The sequence below is a fragment of the Passer domesticus genome, chromosome 1 (assembly GCF_036417665.1).
Source record: "Passer domesticus isolate bPasDom1 chromosome 1, bPasDom1.hap1, whole genome shotgun sequence".
Lineage (NCBI taxonomy): Eukaryota > Metazoa > Chordata > Aves > Passeriformes > Passeridae > Passer > Passer domesticus.
This window is the reverse complement of record NC_087474.1, coordinates 114,355,965-114,377,074: the sequence shown is the minus strand read 5'-3', so window position 1 is coordinate 114,377,074 and position 21,110 is coordinate 114,355,965. Positions and strand designations below refer to the sequence as shown.

Below are 21,110 nucleotides of genomic sequence, written 5' to 3'. Positions count from 1 at the left end.
AAGTAGGAATCAGCATTGTTGTAGTTTGACAGCTGGAGCTTTTTGGAAAAAAAAAAATAAACAATTTTTTTGTGTCAGGACATATTCCTGGTTTTTACAGTGATACCTGGGTATTTTCAGAATTGTTTCCAAGTTTTTTCATGTGCAGTGTAACTTTTTATTTGCTTTTCTATCCAATTCTCGCTGAATGGAAGTTTTTCACATAGTGCTGCCCCTCCTCCACTCCACCCCTCCAGTTCATGAGCAAGTTTACTGAACTCCCCAGCAGCTCATGTTTATTTTCTTATCTTATGTTAGAGTGCGAAATTAAAACACTTGATTTGTCCTTGGCAAGTTAAAATGCATATTATTTCTACAGCACTGTAGGGGTCTGCAGCTCTTTGTGAACAAAAAGAAACTGAAATACTGTGACACCGGGCGATGCATTGCCAGACCTTGCAGACGCTCAGGCTGGGCACGATGGAGCACATGGAGCCATTCCTTGCTTGGCTAACTCCACGGGGCATGCTTTGTGGATGCATGCCCTGCTGCTCACACCTGGTGAGTCCAACCAGGATGTTTCACTGGAAAGACATTAGAGCCATTGTGCTGTGCTGGGGACACCTTCACAGAGCACCTTGGTGCCAGGTGTACTTCTGTACATCGCCAGCCAAGTTTTACAACACCTCAGTTGGATATTGCTAGCAGTCAGCTTGCAGTGCCATTGACCTCCAGGTGGAAAAACTGCCTTTATTCACCTTTGCAGGAAGTTTTTTGCAGTCTCCGTGGAACTCCAGGTAGCTCTGCCTGTATTTATAGCTGAGGCAAATAGCACCAGGGTAGTGCACCCCACAATGATTCATCATGACCGTCATAAAGCTGTAATACATTATTTAAAATGCTGTTAAATATTTTTTAAAATGGTCCTTTCATATTAGTTAAAGTTAAAATCTAAATCAGTTAGATTAAAATCTAATTAATTATTAGTTAAAATATAGTTACAAGATTAGTTAATTAGGTAAAAGTTAGTTAAAATATAGTTGTTATTTAAAAGATTAATTGGTTAGATAAAATCTAATTTGTTATTAGTTAAAATCTAAATAAATCAGAAAAAATCTTTATCTCTACAACTGTAATTAATTTTAGCCTTAAATTTCAGCTAAAAGCACATATTCAACAGGCTCTCTCCTAGTCTGTTGACAGAGAAAAAATTTCTTGTCACTGTTGAATTTGAGGTGGGGATAGTACAATAAAATGTAAGTTTCAAGAAACTGAGTGGTAGTAAGTAAAACTTGAACGTTTCACCATTTCTTTGTGGAAAACTCTCTAGAGCATGAGCACACATACTTGTGAATGTCTCAGTACAAAGTACTTCTCATAAAAATAGTCACTACCCAGCCTCTTGCCCAGTATTATCCCTTTATCAATGCCTGCCGTTTCCTGAAAAATAAGCACCATTTCCAAAGAATCAAGTCTAGATCAAGATAGAGCAATTTCTTGAAGGTGGAGGGTAAAGTCAAGCATTTTAAAGCTGAAGTACTCCTGTGAATGAAATTCTTTTCTGTTTTTCCTCCTTTGCTATAGGGTTATATTTATGAACAAGTAATTCGCCATCAGTTGTTGTAGTTCAATGCCATAAACTTTGGCACATCCAACATCACATTGTTCCAGTTTTAAGCCTGTCACAAAAGTATTAAGACTGTTTTGCCTGAGACATGGAAGAAGTATTCAGTCACTTAGATATCTCTCCATTCCCTCCAAATATTTAAAAGTGCAAGTGGGAAATGCTCACCTAATATACAAAAGCAGTGTCCAATAGCTGGAAAAGAAGATCCTTTCAACTGCAGGTTATAAAGATGGTTATCTCTGGGAGAACATTCCTCATCTTTTCCATATGTTTGAAATAAACTGTCTTCTGTGATTCTGAAGCTCTTTTGGCAGGAGAGGAAAAGTGTTGAAATACTGTGTTTCACAATTTTCCAGACCAAATAGTAACTTATCTAAACGATACATTACTGTATTTTCCAGCACATAAGCTCACCAGCTCTCTGCAAGTCGATAATCCTTTTCATTTTTCATTACTTGATAGCTAGAGAGGTATCTCGCAGAGTTATCATAGGCATTATCAGTGCAAACAGTGATATGAAGCCAAGGACCTTTGTGATCATAGCATGTTTTCTGCTTGTATGGGATATTTTAATGCAGTCTCAGTGCCTCATTGAAAGCAGTCCAGCAGACGACAGATTATTTCCCCTAACCGTTTAGTGAGCAACAGCTATTTGAAACATTTGACATTACAATGGCAGGGAGTCATTGGCCACAAACTAAAATCTGTTCTCTTTATCAAAGATTTAGTTTTTATATTATTTGAAAAAAGCAACGCGATTGTCAGCATTTGGTGTTGGCAACACACAGAAGCTTTTGTCCTACAAAGTTATGTGATTTTAGCTCTGAGTGAATCTTGGGCAATCACATCATCTCATTTTCACCATTTCTTTGTGCACAAATCTTACAGCATGTACACAAAAGCTCATGAACCACTCAGTACAAAATATTCCTCAAAAGAATAAATGTGATGTTCACAATCAAATTCGCCTACTGAAGTGAGCATGGTATAATTTTGGCATACATTTCTTGCTTCCTTAGCAGGCATCCTCTTGTTTTCTGTGACTTAATGTGTTTTAACAATGAAAAACATTTCAAGAGTTTTGTGCTTAGAAGCTTTGTTAGATCTTTTTTATGATTCACACTCTTTGCATTCTGTCTTGCCATGAGCAATTCAGAAACTTCTGCATAAGTGACCATGAGTTGTCTGACACTTACTGCCTTCTTTCCTTCTGTCTGCTCCAAACAAGATCATTTCTACACTTATTTGGTAAAGCTGACAATCCTATTTTTTAATTTATTTTTTTTCTTTTGAGGGAGGGGTTTTCTTGACATTTTAATGGAAGAGCACCAGTTTAGTTGTTGTCACAGTCCGGATCCATGGAGGGGTGTAATTTGAGCAAATAAAAGTATACGAGTAAACTTATACTAGCCTTTAAATCACAATGATTTTGTTGGTTTCAAAACCTTGTGTACTAAGCTGACTGATCCCACAGGCTGCATACAGTACAGGCAGTATTTGGTGGATGACATGTATTTAAGATAAAATCACTATACATACCAAAATTTTTTTCCTATCCTGATTTACTGTAGCAGCAGTTCTTTTGGTAGGTAGATGACTTTGGAAATTATTTTTACACTTCTTCTTTCTTTTCAGCCACAATGGAAATGATGGTTTTGCAAACTTTCAAACAAAATTTAGGACCCTTTGTCATTAAAAGTGTTGCGCAAGTGTATTATATTATTTAAGATCAGGAATGCAAGACTTCATCTGAAAGAGAGCGTGTGGAAAGATCTGGGGAAGTTCCCACAATGGGATCTTAATTCATGAGGGACTCGTCAGAGGACCTGTCTCTAAGTGAAGTGCCGGTGGAAGAGGTTATGGGCTCCATATGCACAATGAACAATGCCAAGTCATCAGGACCAGATGGTATTTACCCAATGGCTGTGGAGGAATCCAAGCACCAAATAACTGAACTGCAGTGTTTAAATGCACACTGAAAACTAGCATGGTAGCTGAAGACTGGTAGCTGGCAAACTAATACCAAATTTTTAATTGTGCTACCTAAAAAAGAACTTTGTTCAAGGGAATTTCAGGGGAACTACAGGCGTCCTGACATCTATGCTGTACAAAAGACAAAATTATGCTTGTAAAGGGAAGTCTGTCATTGAAATTCTATTAAAATCTTATTTAAGAAATGCTGTTTCTCTGGAGGACTCAGCAAACACGTAGGGATATTCCATTGATTAAGTTTAGTAAATTCCTAAAAGTCTTCCATGAGACCACAGAAGTCACTCCTAGAGAAACTGAAAAAACATGGCATAGAAAGTCCTTGTATGCATAAACAATTGCATATCTGTAAAAGAGCTCAGTAGTGAGATAACACTGTGAGATAACACATTTTTAGATTGTTCAGGATAGCAAGATGATGGCTGGCTGTGAACAGTTGCAGAGAGTTTTACAAGATTTCGTGGCCAAATGGTAAAATGGTAGATGAAGCTCCATGTAAATAAACATCAGGTGATGCACATGGGAGAAAATGATCTGGAAGTCAAATGTAAAAAAAAAAAGTCAATGCCAAGGACCAGGTTGTTATCACTTGTGAACAACATCTTGGTGCTATAATAGCTGCATGAAAAAGTCAGCCCTGTGCTCACTAGCACACAAAAAGCAAATCAGATGTTAGGGAGCATTAGGAAAAATATACAGAACAAAACAGTGATCATCAGGGTGCCACCACTGTATAGATCTATGGTTTCCATGAGCATGGAGTACCATGCAGGTCTGAATCCTCCCTCCACCTCTGCAGCCAAAGAGAAGCTAGTCCCAGCAAGGTGGTGAAAAGGAGTGGAAGAGGTTTCCACATATGCCATGAGTGTGTGAGCAAGGCTTTTCAGCTTGGAAAAGAAACCTCCATGGGAGACCTGGATCCAGAGCCTTGGCAACAGGGCAAGGGCAATCAGAGACAGGCTGATCATTGCCTCTCCTAGCTTGAGACCTCACATCCAACCAATCTATCAAGTACCAGCTTTGAAAAAAAATGGGTGTTTTTTACTTCAGTGTCTCCCAATCATTTTCTTTCTTAGTCCTAGTGACTGGTCTGAACCCCTGCCATTCTGAAATCCAGTTACTCTGGAACCCAGCACAGCATCTCAGAAGATAGCTGGGGCCAGTACAGGAATGACACTCAGGTCTCAGCTCCTCCTCTAACACAGACTGTTGGGCCTGGATAAAAAATCCCAGTGTGATATTTCCACTTAAAAGCTTTTAAGCTTTGCCAGAACGATATGGTTTGAAACAATGCTTCAAAGCAATATCACCTAAGGCCTATATGTAGGAAGCCTTTTCTGTTTACAGAATCATTGGTTAACATTTTCTGGTCATGTCATATTTATTTACCAGGGTTACAAATGCAAGAAACAGAAATAATTCCATATTTAATAGATGAAGTCCCAAGAAAAAAGACATGGTCATATCCATTCTTTTACATTTCAGAGGTGTGAAACCTTTTCTTCCTGACATTGAGTTTAGTATTTACTTAAGATAAGGAGGAATCCTGCAAGGAAAAAAATGTGATTACCTGATTAACAGACTTATTCACTCATTCATTGAATCTTCCACTTCCTTCTGTGACCAGTGAATGAAACAAGGTGTATCTGAGGCACCCCAAGCCAACAAGCAAAGAAAAAGTAGCTGAGAGTGCAAAAAGGACAAAAAGGAGATGTCTTGGAGAAAAAAGACAAGAAATAGCCCACGGAACGAAAAACCCTCTAAGAGAACTAGAACAGGAGAGCATGACAATAGTTTTATTTCTACAGTATTTTGAACCGTATGTTCATCTGGGTCTCAGGTATGATTTATAGCAGCACACTGGACATGAATGTTGCAGTAGTTCTAATTTCTCTCATTCTTTTTCTTTTTTCTTTTTTTTTTCCCCTTTTTATTCCCCTACCAGAAGCAGACATTGTGAATTTTCTGTGAAAAAGATTTTATTCTGTGCTGTTTAAACAGTTCCTAGCAGAGTGTTCCTGACCCCGTTATGAGGATGTGCTTTGGCAAATAAAAACCAAGAAGAGAGTGTAGTTGGAGATGAAATGCTGAAAGTGGGCCTTGATGCTCAGAAAAGATGTTCCTTTGGTATTTGTTTCTGTGTGTTACTATTATTATTCCTTTAAGCAAACAAACACATTAGTTCACCTCATTAAAATCAAAGAGAAAAATCTGAGAAATGTAGTTCAGCAGCCAAAGTCTCAAAATCCACCTTGAAATCTTTTTGGCTGTCTTCTCGAGGGAGGTGTAAATCTTCCTTTTGTTGGCTTTTATTTCTGAATTTGGCTCTGCTCCTGGAAATCTTTCCTGAGAGGCCTCCACTTGCTATAAACGTTGCAAAAGAAGCCTCACAATTTGCAATGCCATTCTAATTATTTTTCTGATGGGCCAAGAATCGCCTTGTGGCCGTCTGGGGAGAGCCTTGGTCCTGAATTTCTAACTCATCCCTTGGAATCATTCTGAACATCGAGCACTCGCTGCCAATCAAAACCACTGTGTACTCAGGGCTGGGCCTTCAGTCTGCCCATGTCCCTGCAAACTCAACTGAGGATTTCCATCTGATGGTTGTGATGAAATGCAGCAGATTCCTTGCTGAGAAGGCAACAGGAAAAAGAGATTAAAAAAACAAATAGCAAGGGACATGAAGGGAGGCTTGGGCATAGGAAATCAGGAAGAGTGACTGTATCTTATCTCTTACTTGTGCTCTTCTTCTGGGATCCTGCTCTAAGAGGGGTCTGTACCCAAATTTTGGAAAAACACCCAGTTGTCCACTGCACTCTTTTCCAAACAACAACAGAAGGATTCTGGAGGGAATGCAGTGACCTTTTTAATATATAACTTTGCTTGGATTAGTGGATGGCCTGGGGTGCTTTTGAGAAAAAATGCTGTCAGGAAAACACACCAAGGGCTCGGTGTCTCACAGCAGATCAGATCATTTTGCGGTAACAAGGCAGGAAGTTCAAGCTAGGCAGCTACAAGAAGAAAATAAAAAATAAAAAAGGAAAAAACCAAAAGGAAATAAAAGAAATAAAGGCAGTACAGTGGAGCTCAAATACAACTGTTTGTTTTGCTCTGAGGTTTGTGCTGAGCACAGTCCAGCTTGCAGGCTTCGCAGAGGTGCTCACAGAAAGTAGGCTGATAAATGAATGAATTTCAGGGGGCAGGAAATGCTGATGCTAACTTTACTGGGAGCAGCTCTAAGACTGCACTGTAACCTTTGAGCTCTGACTGCACAGAAATGCTGTGCAGTCCAGTGCAACACTATCACAGAGCTTATGAGCTGGGGGCAAAGAGGAGGGAGTGGGGGGAAAGGGGGCAAATAACATCATTACTTACTTTGGTTTTAGTTCAACATTTATCTTTAAATATTTTTTTCCCCTCTGAATTAGTTTCAATAAAACGTGCATCGCTCGTGGAGCTCCTTCAATAAAAAAGTCACTGTTTGTTATACGATAACACTGAACAGACTCCAGGCACTCCATTTTCTTATCTTAGATATACAGTGGAGCATAACTCAAGCAAAGGGGAGAAGTTAATGCATCTGTAACACTAGGTAACAGAAGCAACAGTAGCATGTTAGTGTAGTAATAACTCTCACATGTGGAATATCTGAAGATGGGTTTTATTGAATTCAGTTTATTTAACCAGGATAAACCCTTGAGATATGGATCTCATTTACAAGATGATGTTGGCAAGAAGGCAGATTATTACAAGCACATGTGGAAGATAAATATAAAACAAAAAGTGAAAGACCTGCTTATATTTTTAATTAGGACCTTTTTATCACCAAAAAATGTTAAGTGAAAAGGAATATAGATAGAGATATAAATATTGCTCTTGATATTAACAGCAATGCTCCTTCCTACTTGCATAGCTCTTTTTTTCCAGGGTATCTTAACACTGGAAAAAAAAAAAGGTGAAATGTCCTCCCTTGTTGCATCAAATCTGGCTAAGCCTGCTTTGTTCAGGTCCCAGTGAAATGGCCCACAAGGATGCAACAATTGTGTCAGAGGAGGGAAAAGGAGCAGTGCAGACCTGCGCAGGGTGGAGAGCCCCACGACTGAGCGTGCTACTGAAATGCAGTCACAGCTAGGCAGTGCTGACACATTAGAGAAAAAGCCAGGGAGAACACAATGTACAGCTGAACAGGAGAATTAAAGTAGGCCAAGTGTAAGTATTCAAAGTGGAATTTGACCAGGATTACCCCTTTTAATCTTGCTAAAAATACTACATGATCTTTCTTGTTGCATTCAAGATTCAACTTCAGCATTTCACGCAAAAGGCATTAAAATGTACATTTATATGAATGCATTTTTTGAAACAGTTACCTTTTAAGTGACCTCGAAACAGGTACAGACCACATTAAAGTTATATGTGGTATGCTGGCACTTGAGGCTGCAAGCTGATTGAGTGCTTTTCTTTTCATAAGGCAATTTTGCTTGATAATCAAATGTCTCTGGTAGGTAAATAAAAAGCCTCTCTCCTCTGTTAGAAGAGTTATTATGTTGTGTTTACAATGTATTCTTTTGGTCTGTAGTTAACATACTTTAAATACTCTTAAAAGTAAATGGCTGCCTTCCAGCCAATGACATTTTTGGGCTATCAAGTTGCATATTTTGCTCAGAAGTGTGATGCTGAGTCTGCTGCTCTGCTTTCCCTCTGCACTGCAGGTTTCCCCTTCCTTGTGCAGAGAGCTCCAAGCAGCACAGTCCAGCATCTTTTTCATCTCTGGGAGTGATAGAAGACCAGGCTTGTCCAGCCATTCTAGGGTATGGCAGCTGCTGGGATAAATATAGCAGGACATGACAAAATCATGAAGGAATGTAGGACAATGAAAAACAAAACAAAAAGTCTTTTCTGAATGGGAGCCTCCAAGATTTTCTGATGAATATTCACCTGAGCAGTAGGATGCTTTGCTGGGGCCTTCATAGCAAAACTGAGCCTTTTAGTTTTGTAAGATGACTGCAATGGAAACTACCTGTTGGGTTACCTCTGCAAAAGCCTTTACAGGCTTACAAGGCTACAAGGGCCATACCTTGATAATTAATTTTATGCAGCAGCAGCAATAGAAGCTCAGCCTTCCAACCTGCCTGTTGGAATTTCCCCTTGTTTTCTCCCATTTGCAGGAGAGATTTAATCGTGGGTGGTAAACCTAAAGGGTTTGCTGGTTGCCTTCACCACTGCTCCCTGTGTTCTTCATTTTATTTGAGCTTTTCTGTGTGCTTGAACCCTAGAAAGGTCAAGTCTCATGTCTTGCCAGTGGTGGAGTGGCTGTGAAGAGCTCCCCAGTGCTCCCAGCCCCTCAGCATTTAGAAATTTCTTGCCATTAACTTGCACAGAGTGTTCCCTCCCAGTCACTGCCTTCAGATATCTGGTGTCAGAGCAAAACGTTGCCTGGGTGGGGTATCTGCTTGAATTAATTTGCTTTGGCTGTATTTGCACTTTTGTTTACCATTTGAGCAGTGACATTTATTGGCACAAATGTGCTAAGAAAAGCCAGTTCGGGGAGAAATGTCAATATTTGTTCTGAAGAACAACCAGGCCCCAATTCAAAAACATACTTACTAACTCTAAGTACATGGATGTGTCTCATTGATTTTGTTGAATGAAACCTGATGCTGGGAACAGAAGCAATGCCATGAGCTTTCACTCATCAATTAAGACAAATTGGTCATTGCCCAGCCTGAGCTAAGATTGTTCAGGATCTATCTTCACTGCACTGAATCTGAAGAGATAAACACAGGCCAGGGATTTGCACACATTTGGAAAAACATAGCCCAATCACGTCTGCACAGAGAAAGAGGCAATGCGGTTGGTATGAGGAATTGTTGCAGTGTTGAGTCGCTACAAAGGCTGCAGTGAAAAAAGACTCCAAAAGGAACACAACTTCTAAGAATATGCTAAAAATAATGCTGGAAAGTCATGCTTGGGGAGTCATATATTGTACTAGGTCTCCACAGGTGTATGGGCAAAACAGACCAGAACTGTCAGGACAAACTCATGACTTTTATATAATCTGTAGTTGTCCAAACACATCCACATCCACACATCAGTGAATTTTGGCTGCAGAAGTGATGGGGGATTTGCAGTCCTTGCTATAAGTAGATTGTGGGCTTTTTCCTGATACTTATTATGTGAATTATAACATCAGTGGGGAAACATTCCTGATTGAAGCTCCTGTCCAGTCAGAACAGCTCCAAGGAAATAAAACGAGGCTCAAGGCTGAGACCATCATGTCAAATTAAGCCACAACAATAAAGACTTAGTACAGGAGCACCAAAAGTCCTATATTAATGTTGCCTAAGTTCTCCCATTATAAAAGATTCCAATTTTTTTTCTCCACAGACTTGCAATTAAGATGGAGCTGCTTGATGTCTCTGAAAAAAACAATTAGTTCATAGTTGCCAGTGCCCTGCAATGAAAAAACCCAAACCCATTTCTTTTATTTTATTATGACCTGTAGAACTTGCCTGATGTTTCTGAGCATTTGCTGCCAGCTGAGCACTGCCCAGCTCCTTCAAGGACTCTGACAAAGGGAGCGGGTTGTCCAGGTCTCTTTACTACAGACAAGCCCTGAAGAAGCTGCGTAGGGAGACTGATATGTCTGCCCCCAGAAAGCCCTGTGTGATTTCCTAAGTGTTATGAACCAGGGCTCAGGTAGTACCTTGAGTTATTCATGGAGACTGAGAAGTTTTTCATCTAACCCACTGACATCCCGTGCTGAATTCAGCCGCAGCTACAGACTATCCCTATATTCTGCCTCTGGTGAGGTTTTACAGCCATATAAATCATGGAATCAGGCACTGCATCTCAAAAGTGGCTGCAGTGAATTCACACCATGGTTTGGTTCCACGGAGCTGTGCTCCTGCAGAGGCTGCTCCATGGAGGACAACCTGCCCAAATGCAGTTCACCTCTTGCTTTGGACATGGCCAAATCATATCCTACATCTTGATTTTCAACTGAGAAGTGAATTGTGTGCAGTTTTGTGAAATACAACATCCCCCTTTCTCTTCTCCCCCTACTCCTGAGCATGTAGCATTGAATATACCCCTACGGCCAAGTTCAACAAATTATCAGCCAGAAATTTTAATCAGATATTTAATCTTTCAACCATGTAAGTGAGATTTTGTGTTTACAGTGGCAGTAGGCCAGCTGAACCTCAGAGAAAAAGATTGTTAGTAGTGTCCTTGAAGCTGGGGAGCCAGAGAGCAGTGACTCCACTGAGCAGGTCTGGCTGACCTGCAGCTGAAAGGCAGCTGTAATCACCACACCAGTACCTACAGCACTGTGTGCTTACTGAGCAGTGGAGAGCCAAGGAAGTTATTATCGTCTTTGGAATATTGCTGCTCTGTGCATTCAAAATTATTTAGTGTAGTAAAGAAAAGAATTAAGCTTTGGTGACAGGAGGCCACAGCAGATGAAATTCTAACATTCTCTGCTCCTGAATTTGCCAAATCCTGAAGTAATGGGAAGCATCTTCCTAGATCAAATGCCAGTAGTGAAGTTAATGAATCTTCCTGTTTCAAAAGTTTCTTTCCTCATACAGATGCCTTGGACAGATGCATGCCTAAGTGTAGCCATATGCACATTATTCATTCCTGTTTGTAAGGATCTCATCTGATGCTGCAAAGCAGTACATGAACAAGTTGGTTTTCATAATGTTAACCCTGACAAGCATGTTACAAAGTGGAATATGGGAAGCACATTTCAGTCATACTTGGTGATCACCTTCATGACTGTAAGCTAGAGGTCCAGTATTCTGACATTGATTTTGCTGTGTATAGTCATGGAAGGTTTATATTCAAAATATTCCCATATTATGCCCAAGGCCTGAATGCTTTAAAAGTCTAGGAGGCTTTGGCTGTCACCAGGGTCTGGGTGGAGTGTCATAGGATCAATTCTCATTTGCCCTAAGTACAAACCTGAGCTCCCTGGAGCAACTAAACAGCCCCAGATTAGAACAGGAATCTTGACTTCACCATTCAGACTTCTCACATAGAAATGTGAAACCCTGTGGGGAAAAAAAATCTTATTTCCTCAGTGCAGATGTGTCTGCAATCAGTGATTTGTGTCAGCCCATCAGTATTCCCAGTGGTGAAATAGCAGTTTGGGAGGCATTATAGCTCTGTACAAGGAGCCTAAAATTTATTTACCTTGACTATTTGCTTGGCATTTTTCTGGTAGCCATATGAGAAGTGGATGCTTGGAGATAAGTTTGGATTGTTTATACTTCATTAGAGTCTGAAGAGGTTATACCACTGTGTACCAGGGTCAAGTTTTAGTTCCTTGTTGAACTCTCTGACTCTTCACTGGAGGTGCAGACAAATTTTGCCCAAGATAGGGATATTTTTCAGGAAGGGTGATGTATATAGCTCCTGTCTCACAGATTGACACAACCTTTGCTATTTCTAGGTAAAACATATCACTTTATGGTCTTCCAAAATGTAAATGCTTCCTATGACTTTGATTGCTACAATTTAATTGCAGTTGTTGTTCACATAACTTGCTTAATATGATTAATGTCATAACAAGTCTGCGGACATTCCTCAGTTCTTTACCTTGACAGTGGAACAACACTGGTGACAAAGTGCAGGTTAGGGCATAATGGATCTCTCTTTTTTTAAGGAATTACCTAGGAAAGATTCCAGTGTTGGCATTCACATATTGGATAATTTAGTTAATCTTTATTTCCAACAGGGTAATTTGATTTCCCTGTAGAACTGTGAGACGTGTTGCTTCTGAAATAAGCTGGTTAGCACATCTACGCTCTACAAAAAAACTAACCATCCAACGGGGAGAAAGAAGTACAGAGCATATATTGACTACAGGCATATTGTATATCAGAATAGATGTCCTTTTGTTCAGGCCAGTATCTGATGGGAAAATGAAATATGGCCTGTACATTTATATCTAGTAGGGATACTAAGTGTGAGAGATGGCCCACTTTGGATTGAGGCCAGGACACTGAAGTGAAGCCACTTTAGTGGCATTGACAGACGATCTCTCCTTGTCAATAGACAGAAAAACATCCATCCATTTTCATCCTCCTGGATCTTTCTTTAACATTTTACACTCTTGACCTGAAGATACTCTTTTTTCTTTTCAGAGTGTTAACAGCAGGACAGGGTAATGTAACAAATGGCCAGGTCCCTCTTGAAGGGATGGCAGTGACTGCTAGATGTAGAAAGCTGTTTCTGCTGTTGGAAGACAGCAAAACTTGTCAAGTCCCCCAAGGATCAATTGTCTCTCTTCTGCTATCCAGTGGGTTCCTGCCAGCTGGATGATGCTCCAACTCTTGGAACACCCAGGTAGTTCTGATCCACCTTCTTGTGGTACAGTCCTGCTGTTTGGTTAATGAGGGTTGGTTAAAGTCTCATCCAGACTTTATCTGTATGAGAGCAGTACCTAGATTAGAGCTATTGGCTGAAAGTTGAAGCCTGTCATGATCCAGAAAATACTGACAGAAGAAAGTTTTTTTGAAGAGCTAGTATGAGATGTGCTCCTCTTGGTGGGAGGCATGAACCAGAGCTGGTCAGTCACTCCCATGCACTAAGGGTGCTCTTGTCTTCCTCATTGTTCTCAGAACCTCAGGCACCACTGAACTGCAAGAAGCCTTGTGATTGGACTACAAGAAAGGAACACACAATATTCTTGATCATCACTAGCCCAAGGTAGTTTAATCTTTCTGTGCCAGTGTTTAACTGCCCTTGCCATTTGAAAATTTTCATTTTATCATTGAAAAACATCCCACACTGTAATTTCACCTAACATTTTCTCATTTCATCTATCCAATGGACAGAAAGGACTTTCATTTTTACTCTTTCTTTCCAGCTGCATTTTATGTATTTCAAATGTATTATCACATCTTCCCTCTGGACTAAACAAGCCCATATTTTTGTCATTCTTTCTCTATAAGTCATGTTGTCTAAACCTCTGATTATTCATGACTTTTCCAAGTTTGTCCAAGTCTTTTATGAAATGTCTTTTCAATATGGGCACAGTTCTTTACAGATGCCTTCTAGATGCTGAGCAGAGTGGAGGGATTTCTTTTAGTCTTAAATAAAATATTCCCTTTTAAAAATCCCCATAATTTAGATCAGTTTTTATATTAATGTCACAAAATTGACTCACCCTTTATGTGTGGTCCCCCACATTCTCTAGCTCAGTTTTGGAAGAACTGTTGCCTATTCAGTTCTTCCCTGCACTTGCATTTTGGCTGAAAATGTCTTTCTAGCTGTAGTACTTTACTCTAGTCCTTACTGATAATGTTATTTTAAACACTGTTTCTTCAATGTGTAAAGACCTTTTGAATTCTAATCTAACTTCCCAAATGTTTCCACCATTTTCCAAGAAGTGAGAAATCCTTTCTGATATTTTCCAAGTTTTTAATAAAAATGTTGACCCAAGATGGAACCCCTGTGGAACTACAAAGAAACTTCACAGTCTGGCAATGACCTGTTCCCAGCTACTTGCTAAGTAAAGTTTTCCAAGCACATGCTTTACAATAGTTTTGAGCTCATGTTTTCTTATAATTTCCTTAGGAAATTGTCACATGAGACAGCGTCAAAAGCCTTGCTTGCATCCAAATATGTGACATCAGCTTACAAAGACCCATATCCTACTAGACAGGAAAATTGAGTTAGGCTTAAGAGAGATAGTGTTTGCTTGACAAAACCATGCTCCTGTGCAGCTATTATCTCTTAAGTAGTTTGATTTTCATCTGATCTTCTGGCTATATATGTGGCTATACTATACTGTATATGTACAGCATTATGCTCTATTATTTTTCTGGAAATTAAAGAAGACAGGCCATGGTTTCTGGACTTCTTATTTTTAAAAAAAAAAGTGCTATGTTTGCTCTTTTCTGGTACTCTATGACTTCTTCCATCTATCTGGAGTTTTTGGATCACTGATATTGAGTCCAAATTTGTTGTAGTGAATTTAGTCAATATTTAGTCAATTTTTGACAATATCTAACTCCGTAAGAGATAACAATCTGGCATTTTCTACTTTACCCCTGACTAATGGTGTACTAAAAACTTTTAACAAATGAGTTTTATGCCAGTGGAGTCAACTGCAGTCAGCATTTGTTCACCATTCATTCTATTTAGTGAAGACCAAAATAAAAAGAACCAACTTGGATCAATACACTTGCAGAATAATGCCTCATTTTTACTCTGCATCCCTTGGGACTTGTGCTTTGCCTTAACATTTCTGTTTTTCTCACTATGGCAAGTGATGCTCCTTACAGCTATCCTCAGTAATGTGCCATGTATTTTACTTTCTTTTTTATTGTTATAGAGAGGTTATTGAAGAGGTTTAGTAAGAGTAATGATCAGTTCTATCTGGAGCTGTTGAAGATATTTTCTCCCACTCTGACAGTCATTGGTCTGGCTCCAGTTATTCATGCCTGTGCCACTTCCTGGCCAGGCTAGGCAAGGCAGAAAGACTTCAGTGAATCAATGTGTGCAGAAACTGGTCCTGCATTTTCTCAGCAGCTGAGGCTATTCCAGATTTGTCATATTTGTCCTCTACGCCTTTGAATGGTGTCCAATCAGGATTTGAATCAAGTTTATGGTTTTATGAACTATCTCTATGTCCTCTTGGCCTGAGTGGGGAGCCTAAAAAGGCATGCAGTTAAGCTCTGGGACAAAGGCTGTGGTCAAAGATTCTTTAACAGGACCCTTGATAAGAAAGGGAAAACTGTACAGAAAGCAGGGACTTTTCAGGTCTTGACCAGTGGCAGGGAATTAAAGGACCTCTTCAAAAGCTGATCTTACAGCTCTCCATTCTTGGTACCAGTGACACTTTCTGTATTGCATCTGTCTTTTTCTATATTACCTTTCCCTGCACATTTTCTGCTGTAGGAAGAGGGAGACATTCCTGAATGCATCACTGCAAGAGGTTCAGATACTCCCACAACAAGTGTGATATTGGAGTGTGTACAGAATTAAATAGGATAAATAAACCTTAACGCCAGCATTTTAGCGTGAGTATGACTTTGTTATGTACGGCTATTGTCACATTATGAACAATTTTGGGAAAGTGGAAAAATTCTCAGATTATTAGTTTGATCTTGGTACTCTGCCACAACACTGATGGGAATATGGGGGCTTTGTTCTGGGAACAGGAATGGTGGGCAGGCGTGGGAGGATAATATGAGGAAGGAAGGCTTATTGGTTGAAAAGACAGAGATTAAGATTAGAGGTTTATGATATATGACGAATCTCAGTGACCTTTCAATTTCTCTATCTTTCTTTTTGTCATTATCAAAAGGAAAAGAGCACCAAGATGCTCACTAAGTGACTGTCCAAATCTTCAGTCCATTGCAACGGGGCTTGTGCAGAGGGTTACTGCAGGCCCTCACTGGCTTCTGTGCCCGTGTGCATCCAGTTGCCCAAGATACTGAGGGAAAGCACGTAGCATCATTGTCATTCCCAAATGTGCCTTAGCAGCTACAAAGCCCAGCCAGAGGCCAGGCCAGCCAGCCCCATGTGGGTGACAGCCCTGAGGACCTGAGCATGCTGGGGAGAGCCCTGACCTCACAGTGTCAGATCAAGACAAACTGCACATGATGTGTCGAGATCTGGCACAGCATCCCCCAAGCTGGCATGTCTATCTGAAGACCTCCACAGCAAAAATGGAGAACTAACTGTACTGAGGACAAGAAATCATCATAGGGAACTTTCTCTTAGCACAATGCCTGTCATTTGACTCAGTTGCTCTGTGACCAGTAACATCTCCCTTGTTTTCATTGCTGACAGACAAAAGAGCAGCAGCTCCAAAGATTTCTCAAGGCGTTTTTTTTCAGACTAAGACGGACACAGGACCCAAGTAATCATCCTTAGAGGTTTACGTCATCCTCTGGTGTCTTGCCCATCAAAATAGAGCCTGCTTCAAAGAAATTACATAGCCCCCTCGATGGCAAAGAGCATGCACTGGGAGAGAGCTCTTGGATTTCTGACTGCTTCACAGCACACGTCCTTGACTCAGAAAGATTCAAGCTTACCAGAAGCCCTTCAACTATTTTTTGTTTCATTTTCCCAGTGCCCACCAGATTAGAACACAGCTTGGCAATGTCACTAGAAGAAAGAGAGAGAGAAAAGAAAAGGACAAAAAAACAGCTGCCAGTGTTTCAACTACACTGTTGGAAGGGTTTGTGAAACTTGCCATAAAAGTACTACAGACAGAAATGTTCTTTTCTTTGTATGATTTTTGGAGAGTTTTAAATTTCAACTGGTACTGTGTGCAAAATCAACAGGTCTGTGCAAATACATTTGGGTCAAGATTGACAGGTGGGAAAAGCTTGCAAGACCCTGTCAGAGCCACAGAGCTCTCTGCTCTGTGTGTGCCAGTGGAAGAACTCCCACTCTTGCTTCACAAAGATAAGGGTCTTTTATAGTAAAATAAAAACAACAAGGAATCAAAGGGTAAGAATCAGTCCTCTAGTATCTCATCCTGTGTGTGACTTGATCAAGGGATATTCATGACTCCCAGTATCATAGACAGGATGAGAAGGGAAAGTGTAGGATGCTCAGTTTATTCCCTTGCTGCTGCCTGTAGGCAGGAGAAGAACTTTAATGGACACTCATGATTTAACAGAAAATGGTGCTAAACATAATTTTTCTAACCTCCATTTGTGGCATTCTCTTAAGCATCAGGATATTTTTAAGCACTGTTAGAATGGGCCTGTTCCCCTGCATCCTGATGCAGCAGCCCATAGGAACATATATTCAGGATTCCCACTGCAAACATGAAGATGGAAAAGCTGAGATTATCATAAAATCCCATGATTCTGAGAGGCTCAGCTGTAAGAACCAAAACCAGAATCTAACAGAGTTTTGATTTAACTGGAAGAATAGACAGCACTGGCACTGCATGCTTGCAGTAATGTTTATCCTTTATCTTGAACAGAGAGATATCTAGATATATATATTTTTATATGTTTCTAACTTATCCTAGTTGCTCTTCTTCTAACTTCATTGTGAAACTTAAATACATGGAAACATCTATGTCAAACAGGCAAAGTTGTTTGTTCTTTTCTGTCCCTCTTCCTTAACAAAAATTATTTGCATCAAGTGGATGTAAAGTTATGTCCTATGCATATCATTGTACCTATGGCTTGGCAGTGATTTTTGTCTTAAGAAACACTGGCAGAAGGACTGTGTGATGCTCATCAGGAAAAACGAAAAAGCTGTTTTGAAATTTTTTTTGGAGTTTCAAGAGAGGAGCACTCAAGAGACACTTGCTTACACTCAGTTGTACGTGATTAACTCTGTTCTTTGATGTGTTCCAGTGGTTTCCAGAGAGAAACACGTATCCATGTCTGCTTAGACTCCAAGCTGGTCATTTCCTTCTATTTCTGTTCTGGCCTTGGGTCTCCATCATCCTCCACTCCTTGTTCCTGTCCATCTGTAAAACTCATAAGGCCAGATTTAACACAGTAGTGTACACAGGCAAATGATGACTTGGAAGTGCTTGAAGGAAGGGATGTGCTTCATGATTCAAGTGTTTGTGTTGTTTCAGCACAAAACTCTGACAAAGAGAGTCCTACACATGGAAAAAATCTGTCAGCTTTTCCACAGAAAAGCCTATTCTCTTGTGTTATGACCTTCAGAACAAAATGTAGAAAATCCTGTGGAGGCTTCACCTCTGTGTTTTGACTGAGCCATATTTTTAAAAAGTCTATAAGCAAAGCCTGAATTTTTAAAATATTAGTGAGCTTTCAGTCAAAATGGGGCAAACAGTCTTTATCACAGTGAACTTCACAAATATCACATAAAGTCTTAGGAATATTTTGATATTTTTCTTTTTATAATCAGTGATGGCACTAAGTTAGAAGGAAAATTTAGCTACTTTCACAGTGTAGAGGTGAGGAGAAAAAAAGGGGTACCTGCCCAGTGGTTATGGAGCTGGCCTAAGGGAGCAGAACCAGGGTCTAGTGCTTGCTACATTAAATCCTCAACATAAAAAATGCCTAAATATCCAGAGTGATAACTCCAAACATGGTTGTACTGCTGCTGTCACTGCCCTAAAGCTATATAAAAAAGGACTGCCTTAGAAAATGGCCCTCTTCTTTTAGATGAAGGGTCTTAGGGTCTTCCCATTTAAACCATGGCTTAAGCTCTAAATGTGCAGAGCTTAAATCAAAGTCCTCTCCTGGGTATTTTTCCTGACTGGGGGAGGTAGCCAGAACTGAGATGCTTAATGGTCTACATGCCTCATATAGATGGTGTAGGTGCCTAACTTTGGGCTATAGATATACTAAAACTCAGCCACCAGCTAAGCCACAAGCCACTTTTTCCATGTCTCCCAACAAGGGTCTTAGAATCACAGCATTTGTCCATTTTACAGTAAATACAGGTCTTGTATTTCAGAGTTACTGTTGTGGGTCCTGTCCCTTGATTTGTTCATCTCATCACAGCTTCACCCTTGGTAAAGGCTGACCTGCATCCTCTGAGGAAAACTAGAAAAGGGATATACAGCCTGTAGCCATGATTCTGATAAGTTTGGGGGTTTTTGAAAAAATATTCTATTATTTTGAGTAGCTTAATCCTCACCAAGAGCTTAGAGAATGTATCACTGTTACCCATCATCTTCCTCACACTCATTATTGTACCTACCAGCTACACCCAGGCACCACTAAGCTGAGATGTACATGTAAAGCACATGGTGGGAGGATCAAGCCAATAGCTCCTAATTCAACACAAATTTCAGTCCTTGTGAAGAAGAAAGATAATTTGTGGTTGTTCACATTACCATGGCACTTAAAAGAGTAGAGGCACCTCTCTGATACAGCCTGATACAACAGTGGCCCTTTGGGTGTAGTAAAGCAAGCCACCTGATGGGGGTCATTCAGGAGATCCTGAAAGACTGTGCAGGGGGCACATTTTCTGGTATGTTAAAAAATATCGACTCTTTTTCCGCCCTTTTTCCTACTAGCAATTAGGTTGGCAGATCAACTCTTTCTGGGTGAACTGGTGTGGGTTCAGGCTGCTGGACAACACAGTCTTTGCCACTGCTGTTTTCTGCTCTCAGTATTTTTGTGAGTTCCATAATGATGATGGACAACCTCGCCAAACCTAGCAGGCAGAGTTAGCTTCATCCTTTATGGTTTCCAATAAGACCTCATTGATCCACTAGGGAATAATCACACAAAAAGTGAGTCTGAATACAATGGCCCGGATCAGGGAGACCTCCTTGGAGCTACTGGATTATTGAATGTTCTTAGTTGTGCACATTGGGATGACAGAGAAACGAACTACATGGATGTGAGGGAATGCCCTGCTGTATGGGAAAAAACAATGCCCAGAAGAAAACTGAGATAGTGCCTTCGTGCCTGGCACTCTCTCCTCAGGCAGAGAGTGATCTTGCTGTCAGCAGCATCACTCTCTGCCTGAAGATGTTACCTGCGTGTTAACATCCCTCCCGGACAAAGCCAGGCCACCAAAATTTGCAGTTCAGCGGGAAGTATCTGCCTCCTGCATGAGAAGGCTGCTTGCTTACTTCCACGGGGGCAGCGGAGGAGGGGTGGGAAAGGAGCCCCGGGGGAGCCGCAAATAATAAACAACCATTTCAGCTGTTGCAGCAACAGCAGAACAGACCCAGGCAGGACAGTCGGGGCGGAGGAGGGGGCTGACAAGCACTGCCCTGTCGCCGGGCTCCCGGGGCCGCAGGACGCGAGTGTCCCCCGCGGGCCGCGGGCCGTGCCGGGGCTCGGGGCCTGCTCCGCGGCGCTCTTGTTGTTGTTGGTGCGCTGCGGGAACTTGGCAGGTCCCCGCTTCGGGTCCCACAGGCAGGAAAAGTCTCCCAGCCTGCGGAGGAGACAGCCTGGCTGAAAGAGCGCCGCCAGCTCTGCTGCAGATAAGTTAATGTACACAGAAGGGACGTAAATTACCACGACCCTCAGCAGCAGGACATTGGCCAGGGCCTGTCAGGAGGAGGACAAGCGCCGGCGAGCTCCGCGCCTCGCTGACATTTACCTCCAGATAGAGCCGCCGCTGCCCGCCGAGGAAGGACCTGGTGGAGCCAGGGCTTCCTTGAAAACAGCTGCCTGTCCCTGACACCTACAAACTAATGCGGTTTTAATCAGGGGAATTAACGGAGGGCGGTGCACTGTTTTCCCAAACGATTTACATGGGGACGGCAGCCTTTTCCCCCCTCCGCCGCCTCCTCCGTGGCTCCACTGCCATTTCCCTTATGTTTCTTTATCTGAGCTGATTTTTTTCCTGCCCCCCCGTTCCCCCTCCTCTCCGGGGAGCCAGACGTGCCTTCATCTCCACCCCCCGAGCCCTGACGACACTCACCTCCCTGTTTACACACTGACATCACGGTGCAGCCTCCCTGCAGCCCAGAAATAACCCCTGGGAATAAAGCAAACAGGAAAAGGCCGCTGCTGTTGCCTGCTTGGCAGCTACAGCCACATCACCCCTTTCAGGGAGCGCACCCGCACGGGCAGTGGGATCCTGGGGACAT

The 21,110-nt window shown here is 41.3% G+C and overlaps 2 long non-coding RNA genes across 3 annotated transcripts in view; one reads left to right on the top strand and one right to left on the bottom strand.

The window, feature by feature from the left end:
• Positions 1-6,595, top strand: part of LOC135309156 (uncharacterized) — a 22,043-nt gene extending 15,448 nt beyond the window's left edge. Inside the window, exons 3-4 of the long non-coding RNA XR_010369466.1 lie at positions 5,223-5,435; positions 5,541-6,595. This is a non-coding gene — a long non-coding RNA (uncharacterized LOC135309156). The remainder of the gene's footprint in view (positions 1-5,222; positions 5,436-5,540) is intronic.
• LOC135309163 (uncharacterized) overlaps positions 1-21,110 on the bottom strand; it is a 26,115-nt gene extending 5,005 nt beyond the window's left edge. For both annotated transcript variants that reach the window (XR_010369470.1, XR_010369468.1), the window contains exons 1-4: positions 20,942-21,110; positions 17,889-18,047; positions 1,772-1,910; positions 738-858 (exon numbers count right to left, since the gene is read on the bottom strand). This is a non-coding gene — a long non-coding RNA (uncharacterized LOC135309163). The remainder of the gene's footprint in view (positions 1-737; positions 859-1,771; positions 1,911-17,888; positions 18,048-20,941) is intronic.